Source organism: Hemicordylus capensis, chromosome 2, assembly GCF_027244095.1.
Source record: "Hemicordylus capensis ecotype Gifberg chromosome 2, rHemCap1.1.pri, whole genome shotgun sequence".
In the NCBI taxonomy this organism is placed as follows: Eukaryota; Metazoa; Chordata; class Lepidosauria; order Squamata; family Cordylidae; genus Hemicordylus; species Hemicordylus capensis.
Genome location: NC_069658.1, coordinates 238,327,776 through 238,346,737, shown reverse-complemented (window position 1 = coordinate 238,346,737; position 18,962 = coordinate 238,327,776). Strand labels below are relative to the sequence as shown.

Below are 18,962 nucleotides of genomic sequence, written 5' to 3'. Positions count from 1 at the left end.
GGCCATCAGCAGCAGCTCCTCCCCCTTCTCACCTGGAGGGTCCATGCGCGCTGCGTGCGGGGGGGGGGGGGGATGCAGGGCCAGGTCAGGAGAGGAGGAGACGCTCCAATCTCCATTCTCCAGCCAGGACAAGCCCTGGTTGCTTTCGGATCTTGCCGCCTCACTAGTTTGGCGATAGAGCCACACCACGCCGCCCTTGCCAAGCTGCAGGAGTGAGAAGCTCCTCCATCCGCTCCCTCGGGGCTCCCTTGCCGCCTGGGTCATAAGAACAGCCCTGCTAGATCAGGCCCAAGGCCATCTAGTCCAGCATCCTGTTCCTCACAGTGGCCCACCAGATGCTGCTGGAAGCCACAGGCAGGAGTTGAGGGCGTGCCTTGCCTGCCTGAAGGAAGGGGATTGCACAAAAAGGGTTCTTGCTTTTCAAACAATGGAGAAAGGAACAGTAAGTGCTTTGTCCTTGTGTTGCTCAATTGTATGAATCAAAGACTAAACAGTGTGGGCTTTTGAATCATACAAAACCCTCCCTCAAGCCCTTAAAAAAAAAAACGTAAATGAAAGTTGAGAATGTTCCTGACCAAGAGTTTGGTAAAAGTGTGTTGGTCTTTGATGCTCCTTGATTCTTGGTGACCCCCACCCCGCTTCAGGGAGGAGCTGAGTTTGAATGTGAATTATATGCTTGTCTGTAAATACAATGACTTTCAATGCCACCAACAAACTTGCCTTGGCCTTGTGTGACTATGCAGTGGTTTCATCACATTCTTCTTGTAGCAATAGGAAGAAGAGCATCTGGGTGTGTTGGCAGCTTAATTTGAGCATAGAGGGATCATGGATTTGCAAAGCCCAGAATCAAGGAAGGGAGCAGAAAAAGGCCTTCAAGCCATCCAGTCTGGCAGTGATAAGGAATTCTGGGAAAGAACTGTGCAGAAGATCCTGGGAGGAGACAGCTCAGATGTCCAGCGCAAGAAGTTCAGGTGGTTCATCTACGAGGAAGTTGAGGTCCCCCAAGAGGTTTGCAGCTGACTCCACCACCTTTGCCACCAGTGGCTGGAGCCAGAGAGGCACACGAAAGCTCAGATGCTGGACCTGTTGGTCCTGGAGCAGTTCCTGGCCATCCTGCCCCCAGAGATAGAGAGCTGGGTGAGAGAATGTGGAGCAGAAACCAGTTCCCAGGCAGTGGCCCTGGCAGAAGGTTTCCTGCTGAGCCAGACCGAGAAGAAAAAGCAGGAAGAGCAGCAGGTGAGAGAGCATTTCATCCAGGTTTGTGGGACAGTATCCGCAAAAGTTCTACCACGTGCCCAGTTTTGTCCAGAAATCATCTGAACTCTGATCTCCCTAGGCTAGTGGTTCAGTATATGTTGTGTGACCACAAGACACTTGACACTCCAGAGAGTGAGTTGATCATCCTAGAGTAGAGTGCATGCAGACATTAGAGCAATAAACATGCTTCATTAGTAATAGAAGCTGCAGAGAAGCAAGCGATTCTCCTAGCTTATTCCCTACTTGGCAGGTTTCAGGAGAGAGACAGAGCTGGAACATAGGAAGCTGCCACATACTGAGTCAGACCATTGGTCCGTGAAGCTCAGTATTGTCAACACAGACTGGGAGCAGCTTCTCCAAAGTTACGGGCAGGAATCTCAGCCCATATATAGAATATCTGGAGATGCCAGGGAGAGAAATTGGAACCTTCTGCATGCAAGCATGCAGGTGCTCTTCCAATCTAGCCCCAGCACAGGATCCTTCCAGTGTCTCCTGCTTTTGTTCACCTTGTATTTCTTTTCTTTTTTTAATTGTGAGGCATTCTGGGTCATGGCACCATCTTATTATTGATTTATGTAAACCACTCGGAGCACTTTTGTTGGAAAGTGAAACATAAGTAATTATCTCAGACGGATCCTGAGAAGAGTTCGAGGCTCTTTCCTCTTGCCAGCTGTGGGTCAAGGGCTCAGCAGTCTCGTAATTTGGGTCTCCTAAGACCATCTCTGAACGGGAGGGCCCTAAGGCAACCCACAACAAACCAGGTCTTTGGCAGGAAAGTACATAACAACCACTTGATTGAGATAGTACCCTAACACTGACAGCAGAAGGGATCAGAAGAGGGCCGAATGGGAAGAGAGCTGGTCTTGTGGCAGCAAGCATGAATTGTCCCTGTGGCTAAGCAAGGTCCACCCTGTTTTGCATTTGAATGGGAGACTAGACTTGAGCACACTAGGAATTTCCCCTCTGGGGATGGGGCTGCTCTGGGAAGAGCACCTGCATGCATGCATTCGGAAGGTTCCAAGTGCCTCCACTGGCATCTCCAAGACAGGGCTGAGAGAGACCCCTGCCTGTAACCTAGGAGATGCCGCTGCCAGTCAGTGTAGACAATCCTGAGCTAGATGGTCTGACTCTCTCTAAGGCAGCTTCCTGTGATCCGATGTCCGTCCCCTCCCACTAAGTGTAAGAGAATCACCACTTCTGAAAAACTCTTCTTTCTTCAGTCAGCAGGGGTTATCCTCTCCCTCCCAGTTCTTCTTCTGTCTCCCGGAAGACCTTCTCTGCAGTGAGGCTCCCAATATGAGAGGCGGTTCGCAGGGATGGCTGCTCTATGAAATGGCTGCTCTCTATGAAATGGAGAGTACTGGAGCTGAGGGAGGGAAATGCCCTACAAATGCACATGTTGCTTTCTTAGCCCCACTCTACGTTCTCCTGTTTCAGACAAATGGGATGTCAGCCAAAGTAGCCTTGGAGCTCCCAGAGTCCGAGACGGCTCCATCGGTGACCTGGCAGCGGCCACTGTTCAGCGGGATTGTGCAGGAGAGTGACGGAGGCGCCATGGGGCTGGGTAAGGCTGCAGGGGTGCATTTCCACTGGGTTGTTCTCTCTCGCAAAGCCCAAGCACTGCTTTGATGTTCCCCTTAAGCCTGTGTGTTGGAGATGCTTCTTGTGAGTAGAACTCCAAAGCAACACTTGGAAGAGAGCCCAGAAGTGGCACGAAGACACTGTGGTGTCCCTGCAGCCACTGAAATGCGAAATGCCCCGAAAGCACAAAACCTTTTCCCACTTCTTTCCTCTCCTTCTAGGCAGTGAAAAGACGCTGGCGCCTCCTCCTGGAGCTCCTCCTTTGGGTGATGGAGTGGAAACAGTTGCTGTGCTCTCACTGGATCAGGTAGGAAAAGAATCACTGGGGGGAGAGAGAAGCCGACCTCACCCCTCTCTGGGCCCCACTGAGCCTCTGTTTTCCCCTTTACTTCATTCAAAGGTGCTCCCTTTTGACTCCTCTCCAATGGAGAGGAGAGCTGGTCTTGCGGTAGCAAGCATGACTTGTCCCCTTAGCTAAGCAGGGTCTGCCCTGGTTGCATATGAAAGGGAGACTAGAAGTGTGAGCACTGTAAGATATTCTCCTCAGGGGATGGAGCAGCTCTGGGAAGAGCATCTAGGTTCCAAGTTCCCTCCCTGGCTTCTCCAAGATAAGGCTGAGAGAGGCTCCTGCCTTCCACCTTGGAGAAGCTGCTGCCAATCTGTGAAGACAAGACTGAGCCAGATAGACCAACAGTCTGACTCAGTATACGGCAGCTTCCTATGTTCAAAAGCCACAGAGGAAGTTTGCATCCTACAGGAGAACCTTGAGCCCCCACCTTTCTTGCAATACTGGATTTAGAAACAGGCCATTCTCACGACCCGCCCTTCCTGAGTAGGGCTTTCCTGCTCCCGATCCTGGTGCTCCTATGCTGGGTAGCCCACATTTGAAACCCAGGCTAGAAGTGGGGCAGGAGGCCATGTGTGCACATCCTAGATCACTGCCTGGTCATGTGTACCATCGGGGCTCTAAAAATGGTCACCAGGATTGGCAATCATAGAGCCCCAACTGCAGTGTGGCCAGGGAGAGGAGCCTTGCTGCATTATAGCAGGATGCCTCTCCGCTGCCCACACAAGGCATTATGGGAGGTGGGAAGAGTTCCCCTTCCCGATCCCACCTTGGACTACTGGCGCAGAGTGGCTCATGTGGGCATGTGAGAGGGGGCATGCGGAAGACACTGCGCTCGTTGTGGGGAAGGTCAGTAGATGCTGCCTTCTCCCTCAGCTCCCCCCGCCGAAGTTCCTCATGTTGTGTGAAAGACCTTAATGTTTTCTCTCTTTTTCAGGAGTCTGTGAGCTTTGAGGAGGTGGCTGTGTATTTCTCCAAAGAGGAGGTGGCTCTCCTGGATCCAGGTCAAAAGGCTCTGCACAGGGAAGTCCTGAAGGAGATTTCTGGGCATCTGGCATTTCTGGGTAAGCCTCCCTCCTTGCCTTGGCCGATGAATGTAAGAAAGCAGAAATTTCTGTGATTGTCAGTCTGTAGCAATGCACCGTGGGGATCTAAGTGGCTAGTCCATGTTCCTTGGATTCGCTCCTTGTTTGAAGAAAAATGGAGTTGGCTGCAACCAGAGCCTAGAAGACACTATTTCTGAAACCCTCAATGAAATGGTATGACCTTGAAAACCTCCTCTTCCAAGCTGGTCCAACTCTGAGCTCCCTATAGCCCTTGGTTAGTTAACCTGTTGCAACCACATTTGGTGTTGTCAGACCTGGGGGTTGGAGGCTGCCTTCTGGCATGGTCGAAGTGAGAGATTTCCTTGGGGTTAGGGCTTTCTTGCACTGTGGCTGAGAGGCATCCTTTGGACTTCCTCGACATCAGGGGGTACCCAATCTGGTAAGTTGATTATGACTGCGGATGATGGGAGTTGTAGTTCATCAGCATCTGGAGGACCACCGGCTGGGAACCCCTGCTCTTCATGACATCATTCCTGGGACTGTTTCTTAGCAGGGTGAGCAAACAAGGGCCACCTCCAGGTGACTGGCTGGATCTTCTAGTGCTACTCACTCACCTTGGCTCTCCTGATGTTTCCCAGTGTATAGTAAGACCACGTGCCCTGTCAGAAGATAGGGCTGAGAGAGGCTCCTGTTTGTTACCTTGGAGAAGCCACTGCCAGTCTGTGTAGGCAATCCTGAGCTAGATGGACCAATGGTCTGACTCTGTATAAGGCAGCTTCCTATGTTCCAATGAAAGGGAGGATGCGTTTCTGGAGGGTTTCGAGAAAGGAGAGGGATCAGTAGGTTGCTGCATGGGTGGGCATCTTTGTCAGGCAGATCAGGCTGCGAGTTATCCCCGAAAGACCTTTCCTCAGGCTGAATGTCACCCACTTGAAAGACCTGACAGGGAAACGGCCAAGTAATGAATGCAGAGATTCTACCAGCGGAGTAAGAGATCGATTTTAACAATCAAAGAAGTTGTTCTAGTAAGAAGTAATTAGCCTACTTTCCTTTCACTATCTCTACATTTGGACTAAATTTGGTGCAAATCGAGGTCCACAAGTTAGATCTCTTGTGCCTCAAATGTTCATGTGTCCACCATCTTGGATCGGGGTGGATGTCATCCATACAAACTGCACCATTGAGGTGTCCCTGTGTGTCACTCACTACAGCTGCTCCAAATTTGGTTCAAATCAGCTAGACAGTCCTCAAGTTAGTGCCCTTGCGCTTTAGAGGTTTATGAATCTGCCATCTTGGATCGGGGTGGGTGACATCATCATCACAAACTTCACCATTGGGGCTTCACTATGTGTCGATTCAGCTGTATCAAATTTGGTTCAAATCAGTTACTGTCCACAAATTAGTGCACTTGCGCCTCAAAAGTTTACGTGTCATCCTTATCAAATTGAGGTGGATGACATCGTCACAATCTTCACCATTGAGGTGTTCCTATGTGTCTGTACAGCTGTAGCAAATTTGGTTCAAATTGGTTAAGCGGTTCACAATTTAGCTCACTTACGTCTCAAACGTTTATGATTCCGCCATCTTGAATCAGGGTGGATGATATAATCACAAACTACACCACTGAGGTGTCCCTGTGTGTCACTCACTACAACTGAACCTAATTTGGTTCAAATCAGTTAGACAGTACACAAGTTTGCCCACTTGCGTCTCAAAAGCTTACGTGTCTGCCATAACAAACTATGCCATTGAGGTGTTCCTGTGAGTCACTCACTGTAACTATACCTAATTTGGTTTACATTGGTTAGATAGTCCACAAATTAACCCGCTTGCGCCTCAGATGTTGACACAGCTGCCATCTTGGTTTGAGGTGGCTGACATCGTCACAAACTACACCATTGAGTTGTCCCTACAACTGTACCCGATTTGGTTCATATTGGTCCAGGCATTTTGGTTGACATGGGGGGTAGGCACACAGACAAACACACATAGAAGTGTCGGGTGAGATCATAAGCCTACTGGAAAGTAGGCTAAAAATAGTGTCCAAACTGTGGAAAGTGGAGCAAGTGCCTGCTGAACTACAACTCCCACCTTCCCCAGCCATGATAAATTATTACTGGGGATGATGGGAGTTGTAGTTATCTGGTAGTAGGAGCTGCTTTTCCACTGCCTTTTTAAGGGTTGTGTCCTTGCAGCAATTAGGCAGGCTTCCTCCCTGATGTGAGACTCAGTTGCTCCATTCCCAAATTCTTCTCCTTATTCCTGCAGGTCATTGGAGGGAGGACGAGAAGCAGACTGATATACCGAGAAGGAGAACTAAAGGGAGTCAGAAGAGGAGGCAGACTAGTCCTTCCAGAGGGTCAGGCTTTAATTCCATCCCAGTCCAAGGAGGATGCCACAAGGGAAGCAAAAGGAATAAGATCACCCAGTATGTAAACACCTTGACTAGTAAGACACATCTGAGCAGAAGTTCCACTCTGCACACAGGAAAGGAAACCTATACCTGCTCAGAGTGTGGAAAGAGCTTCAGTAAAAATATAAACCTTACATTGCATCAAAGAATCCACACAGGTGAGAAGCCTTTTAAATGTTGGGAATGTGGAAGGAGTTTCAGTCAGAAGACAACACTTATTTCCCATCAAAGAGTCCACACAGGAGAGAAACCATATACCTGCTCAGAGTGTGAAAAGAGTTTCAGTCAGAAGGCAAATCTTAGTCATCATCAAAGAGTCCACACAGGAGAGAAGCCATATAGCTGCTCAGAGTGTGGAAAGAGCTTCAGCCAGAAGACTATGCTTATTTCCCATCAAAGAATCCACACAGGAGAGAAACCATATACCTGCTCTGAGTGTGGAAAGAGCTTCAGTCAGAAGGCAAATCTTAGTCATCATCAAAGAGTCCACACAGGAGAGAAACCATATAACTGCTCAGAGTGCGGAAATAGCTTCATTAGGAAAGCAATGCTTATTTCCCATCAAAGAGTCCACACAGGAGAGAAGCCTTTTAAATGCTCGGAATGTGGAAGCAGTTTCAGTCAGAAGGCAACACTTATTTCCCATCAAAGAGTCCACACAGGAAAGAAACCATATAATTGCTCAGAGTGTGGAAAGAGCTTCAGTCAGAAGGCAAAGCTTACTGTCCATCAAAGAGTCCACACAGGAGAGAAACCATATATCTGCTCAGAGTGTGGAAAGAGTTTCAGTCAGAAAGCAACACTTACTGTCCATCAAAGAATCCACACAGGAGAGAAACCCTATACCTGCTCAGAGTGTGGAAAGAGCTTCAGTCATAAGACAACATTTTCTTACCACCAGAGAGTGCACACACAAGAGAAACCGTATAATTGCTCACATTGTGGAAAGAGCTTCAATAATAAGTCAGGACTTCTTGTCCATCAAATAGTCCACACAAGAGAAAAACCATATAATTGCTCAGAGTGTGGAAAGAGCTTCAGTCAGAAGGCAAAGCTTACTGTCCATCAAAGAGTCCACACAGGAGAGAAACCATATAATTGCTCAGAGTGTGGAAAGAGCTTCAGTCAGAAGGCAAAGCTTACTGTCCATCAAAGAGTCCACACAGGAGAGAAACCATATACATGCTCAGAGTGTGGAAAGAGCTTCAGTCGTAAGTCAGGACTTACTGTCCATCAAAGAGTCCACACACGTTAGAAGCCTTTTACATGCTCAGAATGTGGAAAGTGTTTCATTCAGGTTGTCAGGCTTACTGTCCATCATAGAATCCACACAGGAGAAAAACCATATACCTGGTTCAGAGTGTAGAAAGAGCTTGAGTTGGAGCAAGAATCTGCATCAAAGAATCCACACAGATGAGAAGTGTTTTATATGTTCAGGTTGTGGAAAGAACGTTAGTTGTAGTGATCCCCTTACTTCTTTCTCATCAGAGAACCCACACAGGAGATAGAAATCACTTCAGTGCTTCGAATGTGGAAAGAGCTTCAATGAGAAGGCAGAACTTAGTTCTCATCAAAGAGCCAACACAGAGAAGAAATCCATATTCATTCATCCAAATACCTTTAAGATGGGAGTTAAGATGCTTTCAGTTTTCACTCGTGCTCTAAAAGGTGTGGAAATAGCAAGTTATGGTGCCCATCTTAACTTCCATGCCATATAAACTGAAAAGGCCTTGTACAGTCTTGTATATTCTGCTTTAGAAATGTGGCTCCACGTGCACACACCTTTACACACAAAGACCTTCCCCTTGCAAATATAGCCCTTGCCCTTGTTTGTGAGTAGACCTACAGCCCTATACTGAGAAACCTTCCATCCTTGATGCAAATAGACCTCATCTTACTCCTGAGTAGGCCATCCACACCTACTCATGAATAGCTCCGGCATTCTTAGGTATGAGTAGAGACCACAATTACAGGTAACATTCAGCATTCTCTCTCAGCTCTGCTGTTGACACAAATCTCTTTGGCAGGGACCAGGGACAGGGTCTTCTCAGTGGTGGCTCCTGTCTTTGGAACGCCCTACCAGAAGGGCTTAGTCAGTCTCCCTCTTTGCTTAGTTTCGCAAAGAACTTGAGGACCTTACTTTTTAAAGAATCTTTTAAAGGCTGGCTGTAACTTAGTTTTAGTCCTGGCTACTGTTCTACTTGGTATGTTATATTATCTGTTCTGTCTGTGTTTTAGGACAACTCATCTTTAATTGCCTTTTACTCTTATCATGGATTTTATGTTTTTATACTTTCATTGTAAGCCACCCTGAGCAGCTATATGTTGGAGGGGCAGAATAAACATTTTATAAATCATAAATAAAATTCATTAGGCTGATCATCTGCTCCTTTGAGGGCAACATCCTCACTCCCCAGGAAAGCCCCACATTCACTCAGGAGGAGTAGACTCCCTTGCTTGTGAGGAGACTTGCAACCATACCCAAAAGTTAATCTCTCACGAGCAGTCGGGATGTGCACAGAACCGGCGATTCCACCGGTTCGAAGGGAGCGGGGGTCTCCCTTTAAGAGCAGGGGAGGGTGCACTTACCCCTCCCGGTGCTTCCCCCCCACCAGCGTCTGTGTTTAATAATGCGCATCGGGGCACCAGCATACCTCCCTGTTGCCCCGTTACGCTTGTCTTCCAGGTATGACCGGAAGTCGCCGATGCACATTGCAGAAGTGAAGTCTGGAGGTTACCAGCATATGTACCACTGTTTTGAGGTCTTTCATCTCAAAAAAATGGGCACAGCTGGTATATCAGCTGAAGCTGATAGAAAGCCCCTCTGTCCACCACCTCAACCTGAGATACCAGGGAGAGGGTGTGGATCCAGAAGTACTCCCAGACTGTGTGCCTGTTCCCTTTGGGGAAGTGTGACCTCATCTAGAACAGGTAGGTCAAAACTGTTTCTGGAGGTCTGACCCCGCACAATAAGTACCTCTGTCTTATCTGGATTCAGTCTCAGTTTATTCTCCCTCATCCACCCCATTATTGCTTCCAGGAAAGCATTTAGGGAGTGACATGGAGAAGTATATCTGGGTGTCATCAGCATACTGAATACCACTCTGCACCAAATCCCCTGATGTTCTCTCCCACCGTTTCTTGTAGATGTTAAGCAACATCGGAGACAATATGGAGCCCTGAGGGACACCATACATTAGCTCAGATTTCGGAGCAACAGTCTCCAATCGACACGGTCTGAAGTCTGTCTGATAGGAAGGAGCGAAGCCATTGTAAAACAGTGCCTTCCGCCTCCAACGCTCTCAGATGTTCCAGAAAGATACTATGGTAGATAGTATCGAAAGCCACTGAGGGATCCAAAAGGACCAACAGAGTCACACTTCCTCTGTCTATTCCGAATTAAAGATCATCCATCAGGCCGACCAAGGCAGTCTCCACCCCATAGCCTGCCCGAAAGCCAGTTTGAAATGTGTCTAGATAATCAGTTTCCTCCAGGACCGTCTGGAGCTGAGAGGCCACCACCCTCTCAATTACCTTGCCCAGCCACGGAAGGTTTGAGGCAGGCCTGTAGTTGCTCAGCTCTGAGGGATCCAAGGTAGATTTCTTTAGAAGGTCTAATAATTGCCTCAAGACAAGGAGACATCCTGCCCTCCCTCAGAGAAGCATTTATGATTGCTACCAGGCCTCCTACAACAGCTTCCCTGCTAGATAGAATAATCCATGTTGGGCAAGTGTTGAGAGGGCAAGTGGTAGGCCTCATAGTTCCAAGCAGCTTGTCCACATCCTCAGGAGTCACAAACTGAAACTAATCCAGTTGAACCACATAAGAGGAGTTGCTGGACAACTCCAGTTCAGACTCCGCAGTAACTGGTGTCTCCATCTAAGTCGTCCCGAATACGAGAGATTTTATCTGCAAATAATTAATTAAACACATCACAGCAGGTAATTGATGGCTCCAAATTCTGATTCAAGGAAGGGAGGGCACGTACACGTCCCCTCACAACCCTGAACAACTCCACTGGACATGAACTCACAGATGCAATATGGGCAAAAAAGGACTGCTTCTTTGCTGCACGTATTGCCTGAGCATAGATCTTTAGATGTGCTCTATGTCCTAATCTGTCAGATTCGAGTAGAGACTTTCTCCACTTGCGCTCCAGTCACCTACCTTGCTGCTTCTGCTCCCATAGATCTTTTGTATACCAAGGGACCAATTTTGAAGCAGGTTGGAGGGGATGCTTAGGAGCAATCATGTCTACTGCCCTGGTGAGCATGTTCCAGTTCTCCACCAGGGCATCAACAGGATCACCGGCAGAGCCAATACTAAATCCTTCCAAGCCTTTTTGGAATCCTATTGGGTCTGATAACCTCTTTGGGCAGACCATTCTAATAGGTCCTTCACCCCTGCAGAGGTGGAAAGTGGTTGTAACTCTAAACCAGATGGTGGTCCATCCATGACAATGGGGATGGAGAAGAGCCGCTCCTGGGCTGTGCTGCGAAAGCAGCGCCAGCCTTCGTTTAACTGCTGAAGCGGCCGCGTGGCCCCTTTGGCAGTTAAAGAGCAAATCTCCCGTCCCGGGCCGAACCACGGAGCCTCAAGGCTCCGTTCAGCCAGACCACGTCTGACGTCAGACGTGGGGGCAGGGTCAGCGGGGCCACCGCCACACACAGGCCACTGGCGGTCCCACTCCGCCGTTGGAGTTAAGCTTAAATGTGTCTTGCAATATACCAAGTATTGAGCTGAACCAAACTGAACCACACTAACTCCATCTTTGAACTCTGTGCGAGCTAGGCTAGTCCATTAGGTTCGGAAGGTCTCTGTAAGCATGTTCTGTTTCTCATCACCATTTTATGTTTCCTTGAAGTGTATCTGGAACGAGCTGTTTACTGCCTGCCTCCCTTTGCCATGCTCTGCTGCTCTCGGGCAAGGGATGACACCTCAGTAAGGGATAGCCATGTATAAACAAACGATGCAGCCATTTATTGAGGAGTAGACCCCCACTGAGAGGCTGAAACAAGCCTCCCAGTCCTGGGGGTCTCCAGGATGCCCTGTGCACTTGCAGGGGGCATCCTGGAACTTTCGGAGGCCGCGCAGCCCCTGATCCCTGAAGCCCCTGCCGGCTCTGTGACGGAGCCAGCAGTCATGTGGGCGGCCGATCCGGCCACCCAGGCCTGCTTTCCTGCTCATCTGCAGGGAACGGGGGCTAAGCCCGCTCTCCCCGCAAACCCCTTCCCGGCGAGTCTCACTGATCGTGAGTCTGCCCTCAGTGTTTAACAATGCCTTTCTGTGATCACTGAGGCTATGAATGGAGATGGATCACCACAGATTACCTGTCAGGTGTGGTGTTTTATGGAATGTGCTCAAATGTTTGGAATGTATCGACTTTGTATAAATATTGGGGCAGACTCCATTTTGGGTCTGTCCTGTCTTTGGAAATTTGAATTTCTCAGGACTGCTGCTTGCTTGCTCTGCAGAGACAATAAAGCTTATTTGATCAGTCTCCTCTGTCCGTGTGAATTGGCTAAACGCACACCAGGTAGAAATAACCCTTTGTAGTTATCATAAACACTGTCACATCTATCTATCTATATAATTCTCTTAGATGTGCCCATCGCTATTCCCATGTGTGGCAGCTCTTGCGAGAGTTCGCGAACAGCTGCAGCGAAGGGGAGTGGGAGGACTGGATGGCTAGTGGGGGGGGGGGGGAGGCACAGACAGATGGCCAGCAAGTAGTGGGAAGAGGACCGGATGGCTGGCAAGCGGCGGGGGGGGGACAGGTGGGCAACAAGTGGGGGGAGGGAGGAACTGACAGACAGAAAGCAAGGGCAGAGAACAGCGAGCGGGTGAGGGGGAGGAATGGGTGACCGGATGAGTGCGGGGGAGGGAGGAATGAGTGACCGGCAAGCGGGAGGGAGGCAGAGTGGGGGGGTGCTTCCATTGCCCCACCAAAGTTTGAGAGCACTAGCACACAGATGCTCTGTCCTGGTTCAGCTTGTTGGTAGTAAACGATCTGAAGTTGCATAGGAAACTGCTTTATACTGAGTCAGATCCTTTGTCCATCTTGCTCAGTATTGTTTACCCTGACTGGCAGCAGCTCTTCAGGGTTTCAGGTAGGAGTCCCCCCACCCCTACCTGGAGATGTCAGGGCCTGAGCCTGCAACTTGTTGACTGTGAATTAGATGCTCTTCCTGTGAGCTTTTTATTTTATTTTTACTTTTATAACCTGTTTCAAGTGTGGTGTGCATAGTTATGTTTATCTTCACAACAGCCCTGTGAGGTAGGTTAGGCTGGGAGATAAGTGATTGGCACAGAGTCAGTGAATGTCATGGCTGAACAGGGATTTATTTATTTAACATTTTTATACCGCCCAAAACTTACGTCTCTGGGCAGTTTACAACAAGATAAAAACAAAAGTAAAACAGTAGTTAAAAACACAAACAAGAAACAACAATTTAAAAATTTTAAAACAATATTCTAAAAACTACATTAAAACAATCAAAACTATCAGTTAAAAGCCTGGGTGAACAGATGCGTCTTAAAAGAGTTTTTAAAAGTTGTCAGAGATGGGGAGGCTCTTATTTCATTAGGGAGCGCATTCCAAAGCCTCGGGGCAGCAACGGAGAAGGCCTGTCCCTGAGTAGCCACCAGATGAGCAATGCAGATGGACCTCTCCTGATGATCTCAATGGGCGGTGGGATTCATGACGTTCAAGCTGTTTAGGTCTTTATAGGTTATAACCAACACCTTGTATTTTGCCTGGAACATACTGACAGCCAGTGTAACACCTTCAATACGGGAGTAATATGGTCTCTCCTGAGACCAGCCTGGCTGCCACATTCTGAACCGACTGTAGTTTCCGGACTACATACAAGGGCAGCCCATAGAGTGCATTGCAGTAATCCAGTCTGGAGGTTACCAGCAGATGTACCACTGTTTTGAGGTCATGTACCACTTGGGTCTCCCCAGTCCTAGTCCAATACTCTTAACTATTACACCACACTGGTTATGGTCCTTCCTTTGAGAGTGATCTGAACTAATTAACAGGCCAGTATGGTTTGTAGGCAAATAATTTTTTGATCACTTTGTAACACCATTTCCTAAGACCTGCCATTGTATACGATGTGGAAAGAGCTCTGCAACCATTAAAACAAACTGGAGAAATGGCTGGACCAATAAAAATTCTGCTGCCACAACTCGTTTCCTTACATCTAGGAATTGGGATTCTTTTTCCTCAAGTCCCAGTATACATAAGGGTGTGTGGTGTGTGCTTATGGAAATAAACTCAGCTCCAAAAAGCAAGAGAGGCTGCAATTTCCATTTACTGAATAGGTCTGCAAGTTCTTTATTGGGGGGTGGGGGTGTTATCTTTTATAATCTGGCAGATCTTCTGCTCCTGTGAGAAGCTGAATTCTCATCTAAGGCTTGATTCGCAAATGGTCCTGTATGGTGTGGGCTTCCCGCAGCAGCAGCTGGCAACTGGATCCCAGGTCAATGTGAATGAATCATCATTTGCTTCCTTCTCCCTATATGTGCACCCCTGACTAAAACCAAGGCTTTTCTTTTCCCTTCTTAACCAGGGGGCTAGAGATAGGAGGGGGAAATAGAGCCCCCTCAAGGTTTGGAGTTGCATGTGGGGGGAAATCAGAAGCCACTTTGCCCCAGCAAATCCTTAAGTTAAACAGAATCCCTTTATTTCTACAATCCCTAACAGCTGTCGGAAGGGCATTTAGGCAGACAAGAGTAAATGGATGCCTAAATTTAGGGATAAGAATATTATCTAAATATGCTGCCTGTTTGTAATTAAAAGGTTGTTTCCCCAGATAGATACCACTCCTTAGACAGGCTGTATCCACTTGTAATTCTGTATCGGCAATACACTGCTTAATAACCTGCCAGGCCTGATCATGTCCTAATCTAAGAATTTGCTCATGGGAGAACCCAAATCGAAGAAGTTTTTTTTTAATCAAGGTCTTCCACTTATGATTAAAGTCACCAATCATTACCAAAGAAGCCAGGCCTACACTTGCAAAAACCAGTATTAACCAAAACTTTATAATACAGGTCCAGTAACCCGATTCAACCCTAGCGAGACCTACTTCTCGTCTGGTAAGAGAGTTGGGAATGTAGGGAAAAACTTGAAGAATAGCTCTAATAAATTTAGACTGTACAGCTTCTAGCGGGCCAAAATTACTAGGAGGCCCAAATTGGGCACCATAAAAAAATAAGGGATAGACTTTAGCAACAAATAACTTAATTGCCACAGGGATAAATGAGGCCCCTCTCATAAAATGGAATGATTTTATTTTATTTGTCGAAATTTGAGCATTTTGTATGGACAAATTTAAGTGGCCATTTCGCGAGCCAGAAGACTGAAAAACAACTCCAAGATTTTTAAACAAGTTGACTTGCTCCATTTTGAGCCCCTGCATAACCCAATTGTGATATCTTGGCCATTTGGCAAACACTAAGATTTTCATTTTGTGATAATTGACCTTAATGGATTCCTCTCTACAGAAATCATATAATATACCAAGGACACATTTTAATCCTATGGGAGTCTGAGTCAGGATGGCCATATCATCTGCATATAGAAGAATGGGGACATGTCTATTGGCCAATTTTGGAGGGTGAATGACAGGAGTCGAAAGACAGGACACTACAAAATTAATATAGATGTTAAACAAAATAGGTGCTAGTATGCAGCCCTGTCTTACTCCTCTAAAGGTGGAGATTTCTGAGGATAAATGTCCTCTTGGGGTATATCGAACCTTTAAGCAAGAATTCTTGTGTAAATTAATAATTAATAGCAGAAGGTGGGTGTCAATTGATAGTTCTTTCAATTTCATCCAAAGTCTTTCCCTAGAGATGTAATCAGAAGCTGACTTTAAATCACTAAAGGCATGGGCGTAACGATAGGGGGGGCGGGGGGGCACATGCCCTGGGCGCCACTCTGATTGATCACGTGGGGGGGCACCCAAAAGTACCCCCGAAGATCCCCTGCCTTTTTCGGGGGGGGGGGTTTGAGGGGAAAAAATTTTGTTTAGTGCACTGCAGCAGCCCCCCTCCCCCGGTCCCGGCGCCAGTTCCAGCACTGGGCGCCGCGTTTGCCGTCCCGTTTGTAGTGCCTGCCTGCTTTGCAAACTGCAGCGTCGGCAAGGCAGCTCTCTTTGTCTCTCTTCACACTTGAAACTCCGAGAGTCCTCTGACGCCAGTCGCGCATGCGTTTGGCCTGGGAGAGCTCGTTGCCTGCACGTGCACACACTTGCCGTGCGGTGCATCAGGCTGGAAAGGAGCGGACCAGGGAGGACGGAGGAAGGAAGGATTCGGCAGCCAGCCAGCGTAGGAGCAGGAGGACAAGCAAGGATGGAGCATTGATTGAGCAAGGAAACAATAGGTGTGTGTGTGTGTGTGAATGATATCAGATAATCTCGTTCTCTTTCGCGAAATCTCGTCCTCCCAGCCGCAGTGACTTAAAAGCCCAGCTTTAGGGGGCTCAATAGTCTATTGTGTGGGCTGGGGGAAGCCAGCCGCGAGCCTGCCCCTGAGGGCTTAATTCAGTCAAACTGCATTAGTTAGTCCCAGCTTGATCTCTTATTCTGACTTAAAAATTGTATCGTTGTGGGAATTTATTTCTTCCTTTTTTTTAAGTCACTGCTGCTAGACATGCAAGACGACATGCAAAGGGAGTGGCGCGGTCCTGCAAACCTGACTTGCAGAAACACGACCCGTAGCAATGAGCTAGCTGAGCACAGCCGAGCTGTAGGTTAGTCAGAGAAAGTCCCTTAAAGAAATAGCTTCCTGAGTGAGTCCTTACTTGAGAATTGCATGAAGTGAATTATGTCGGCATTCAGCGCGCAGGCAAAGATACTTCCACTGACCCTTCTGGCTCAGCGGGTTTGCTGGGTTGTTGCTGTTTTTGAATAAACTGAAAACCTGCTACGCCTGAGGGACCGAGTGAGGAGAAATGAGCCCGATGCAAAGCAGCAGCCGCCGCCTCTCTGCAAGAGCTCCGGCTGGCTTCAGGCTCCGCGTTTCCTACGGAGGCGGCTTCTTTGTGTCAAGCAGCTCAGGGTCGCACCTGACCCCCTTTCCCGGCACGTGAAAACAGCCCTTCCCCCCCCACCCCCCCACCGGGCGTGTGCGCTCTGCCACCCTCTGCAGCATCACCCCATCTGGCTGGCTCTCCGCGCCTTTCTCCCTCCCTCTCTTTTTTCTTGTCTGACTTCCTTCCTTCCTTCCTTCCTTTCTTTCTCTTCCTTCCTCTCTCAATTTCTTTCTCTCTCTCTCTCTCTTCCTTCATTCATCTCTCTTTCTTTCCTTCTTTCTTTCTCTATCTCTTTCTTCCTCCCTCCCTCTCTCTCTGCCCCCTCTCACTTTTCTTGTCTGACTTCCTTCCTTTCTTTCTCTTCCTTCCTCTCTCAATTTCTTTCTCTCTCTCTCTATTCCTTCCTTCCTCTCTTTTTTCCTGTTTTTCTTTCTCTATCTCTACCTCCCTCCCTCTCTGCCCCCTCTCTCTTTTCTTGTCTGACTTGCTTTCTTTCTCTCTTCCTTCCTCTCTCAATTTCTCTCTCTCTCTCTCTCTCTCTCTCTCGCTATTTTATGCTTTTATGGTTCTGCTGTTCTACTTGGTTGTGGGGTTTTTTCATTGGTTTTCCATGATTTGTCAGTCACCCTGAGAATAGCTATTCTGAAGGTCAGGGCATACATTTTTTAAATACCAGTAAATAAATGACAAATATGTCAATGCTCACTAGGACATTTCAAAGCAGTGTTTTATGTGTTCCGTTTCCTTGTGAGAAAAGTATACTGGAGATGTATTGTGTAGGGCTGCCAAGTGGGGAAAGGACAGCTTTTTCTTTCCCTTGCATGACAAGCTGCACCTGCTGAAATTCCCTCTTCTCTGCATCTCTACAGGAGACCGGTTCTCTTTTCCATTTGGCAGCCCTAGTATTGTGTGTTTGAAATGTCAAAGGAGGGAAAAGACAACTACTACTTTTATCACAACATTGATTCCCCCAAAGCAACAGCACACCCTTGTTGCTTCTTGCAGGCAGCTTCAAAGGCTCAGTCTCCATTTGTCCTTCTTGTCCTCCTTGTTCTCCTCTGCCCAACTCATTCCTGTAACTGGCACAGACAGATTTTATCTTGCACCGGGTTAGTCGGGAAAGGGAATGGGGGGGGCGGGCTGTTCTCCTCAGCCACAGTTTGCCTGCTGCTGCCCGGCACCAGCTCAGCATAGAAGGGGGAAGTTTTCAGTTGTATTTCTTGCCACCAGTTTCCCTTTTTGCTCATTCAAGTCTTTCCTCCCCTATAATCTAACCACGTTTTAACTGAAAAAGTTCAGGGGGGAGATGGGGGGGATGTAGAACCTTGCTATCATAGCAAGGTTCCACATCCCCCCCCATTTCCCCCACCCTGAACTTTTTCACTATGTAATGCATGCTAATTTAATTCTGTGCCATCATCAAAGTGGATTAGTTGCTTCAGCCCATCAGGAAAGTCTAAACCTCCACCAATTTAATTAACTAGACTGAAAATCAGATGAACAGTGAATAAAACTTTTATGGTTCAATTTTATGGAGCAATTAGTGATTATTTAAGCATGGTGCTGCCAAACAGTTTGTAAATAAAACTAGTAGCCCTTGAAAAAAATAGCTGGAATTAATTGTAGGTTGGGGCAGGGGGAGAAAGTATATACTTCAACATTTAGAAGATCAAGTGAGTCTTTTTTTATGTTCACTAAAAAAAATATTGCAAGTGCAAAAAGGGAAATTTGCTTACAGTTATGACTTATGATTCCATGTGGTTTCTTCCATGTCACATGGAAGAAACCACATGGAATCATAAGTCATAATTGTAAGCAAATGTCACATGGAAGAAACCACATGGAATCATAATTCATAATTGTGAGCAAATTTACTTTGAGTTGCTTGCACAGAAATAGGAACAGCTTAGTAAAAGCTAATCATTCTGGACAAGAAAGCTGAGTTACATGCTTGGATGGAGAGAGTGCGTGTCAGATGTTGGGGGGGGGCGCAATTTCAGTGCTTGCCCCAGGTGCCATTTTCCCTAGTTACGCCTCTGACTAAAGGCTATGCAGAAAGCAGAGCCAGGGCTTTGTGTGTATTTGGCTGCTAAATATTGGAGGGTAAAAGCATGCTCTAAAGCCCGCCTGTTCAGAAGCTAAAATTTGTTAGATTCCATACAATCAATCAGTTTGCTTAATAGATGTTTGGCATATAGTTTGCTGATTGTCTTTACGAGGCTTATTGTTGGGGACCTCCTCTGTACCAACATTAAACCAAGAATACCAACCCA

General features: G+C 47.4%; 1 pseudogene; it reads left to right on the top strand.

Annotated features, from left to right (window-relative positions):
• The first annotated feature begins 282 nt into the window (after positions 1-282).
• Positions 283-18,962, top strand: part of LOC128344073 (zinc finger protein 420-like) — a 38,465-nt pseudogene continuing 19,785 nt past the window's right edge.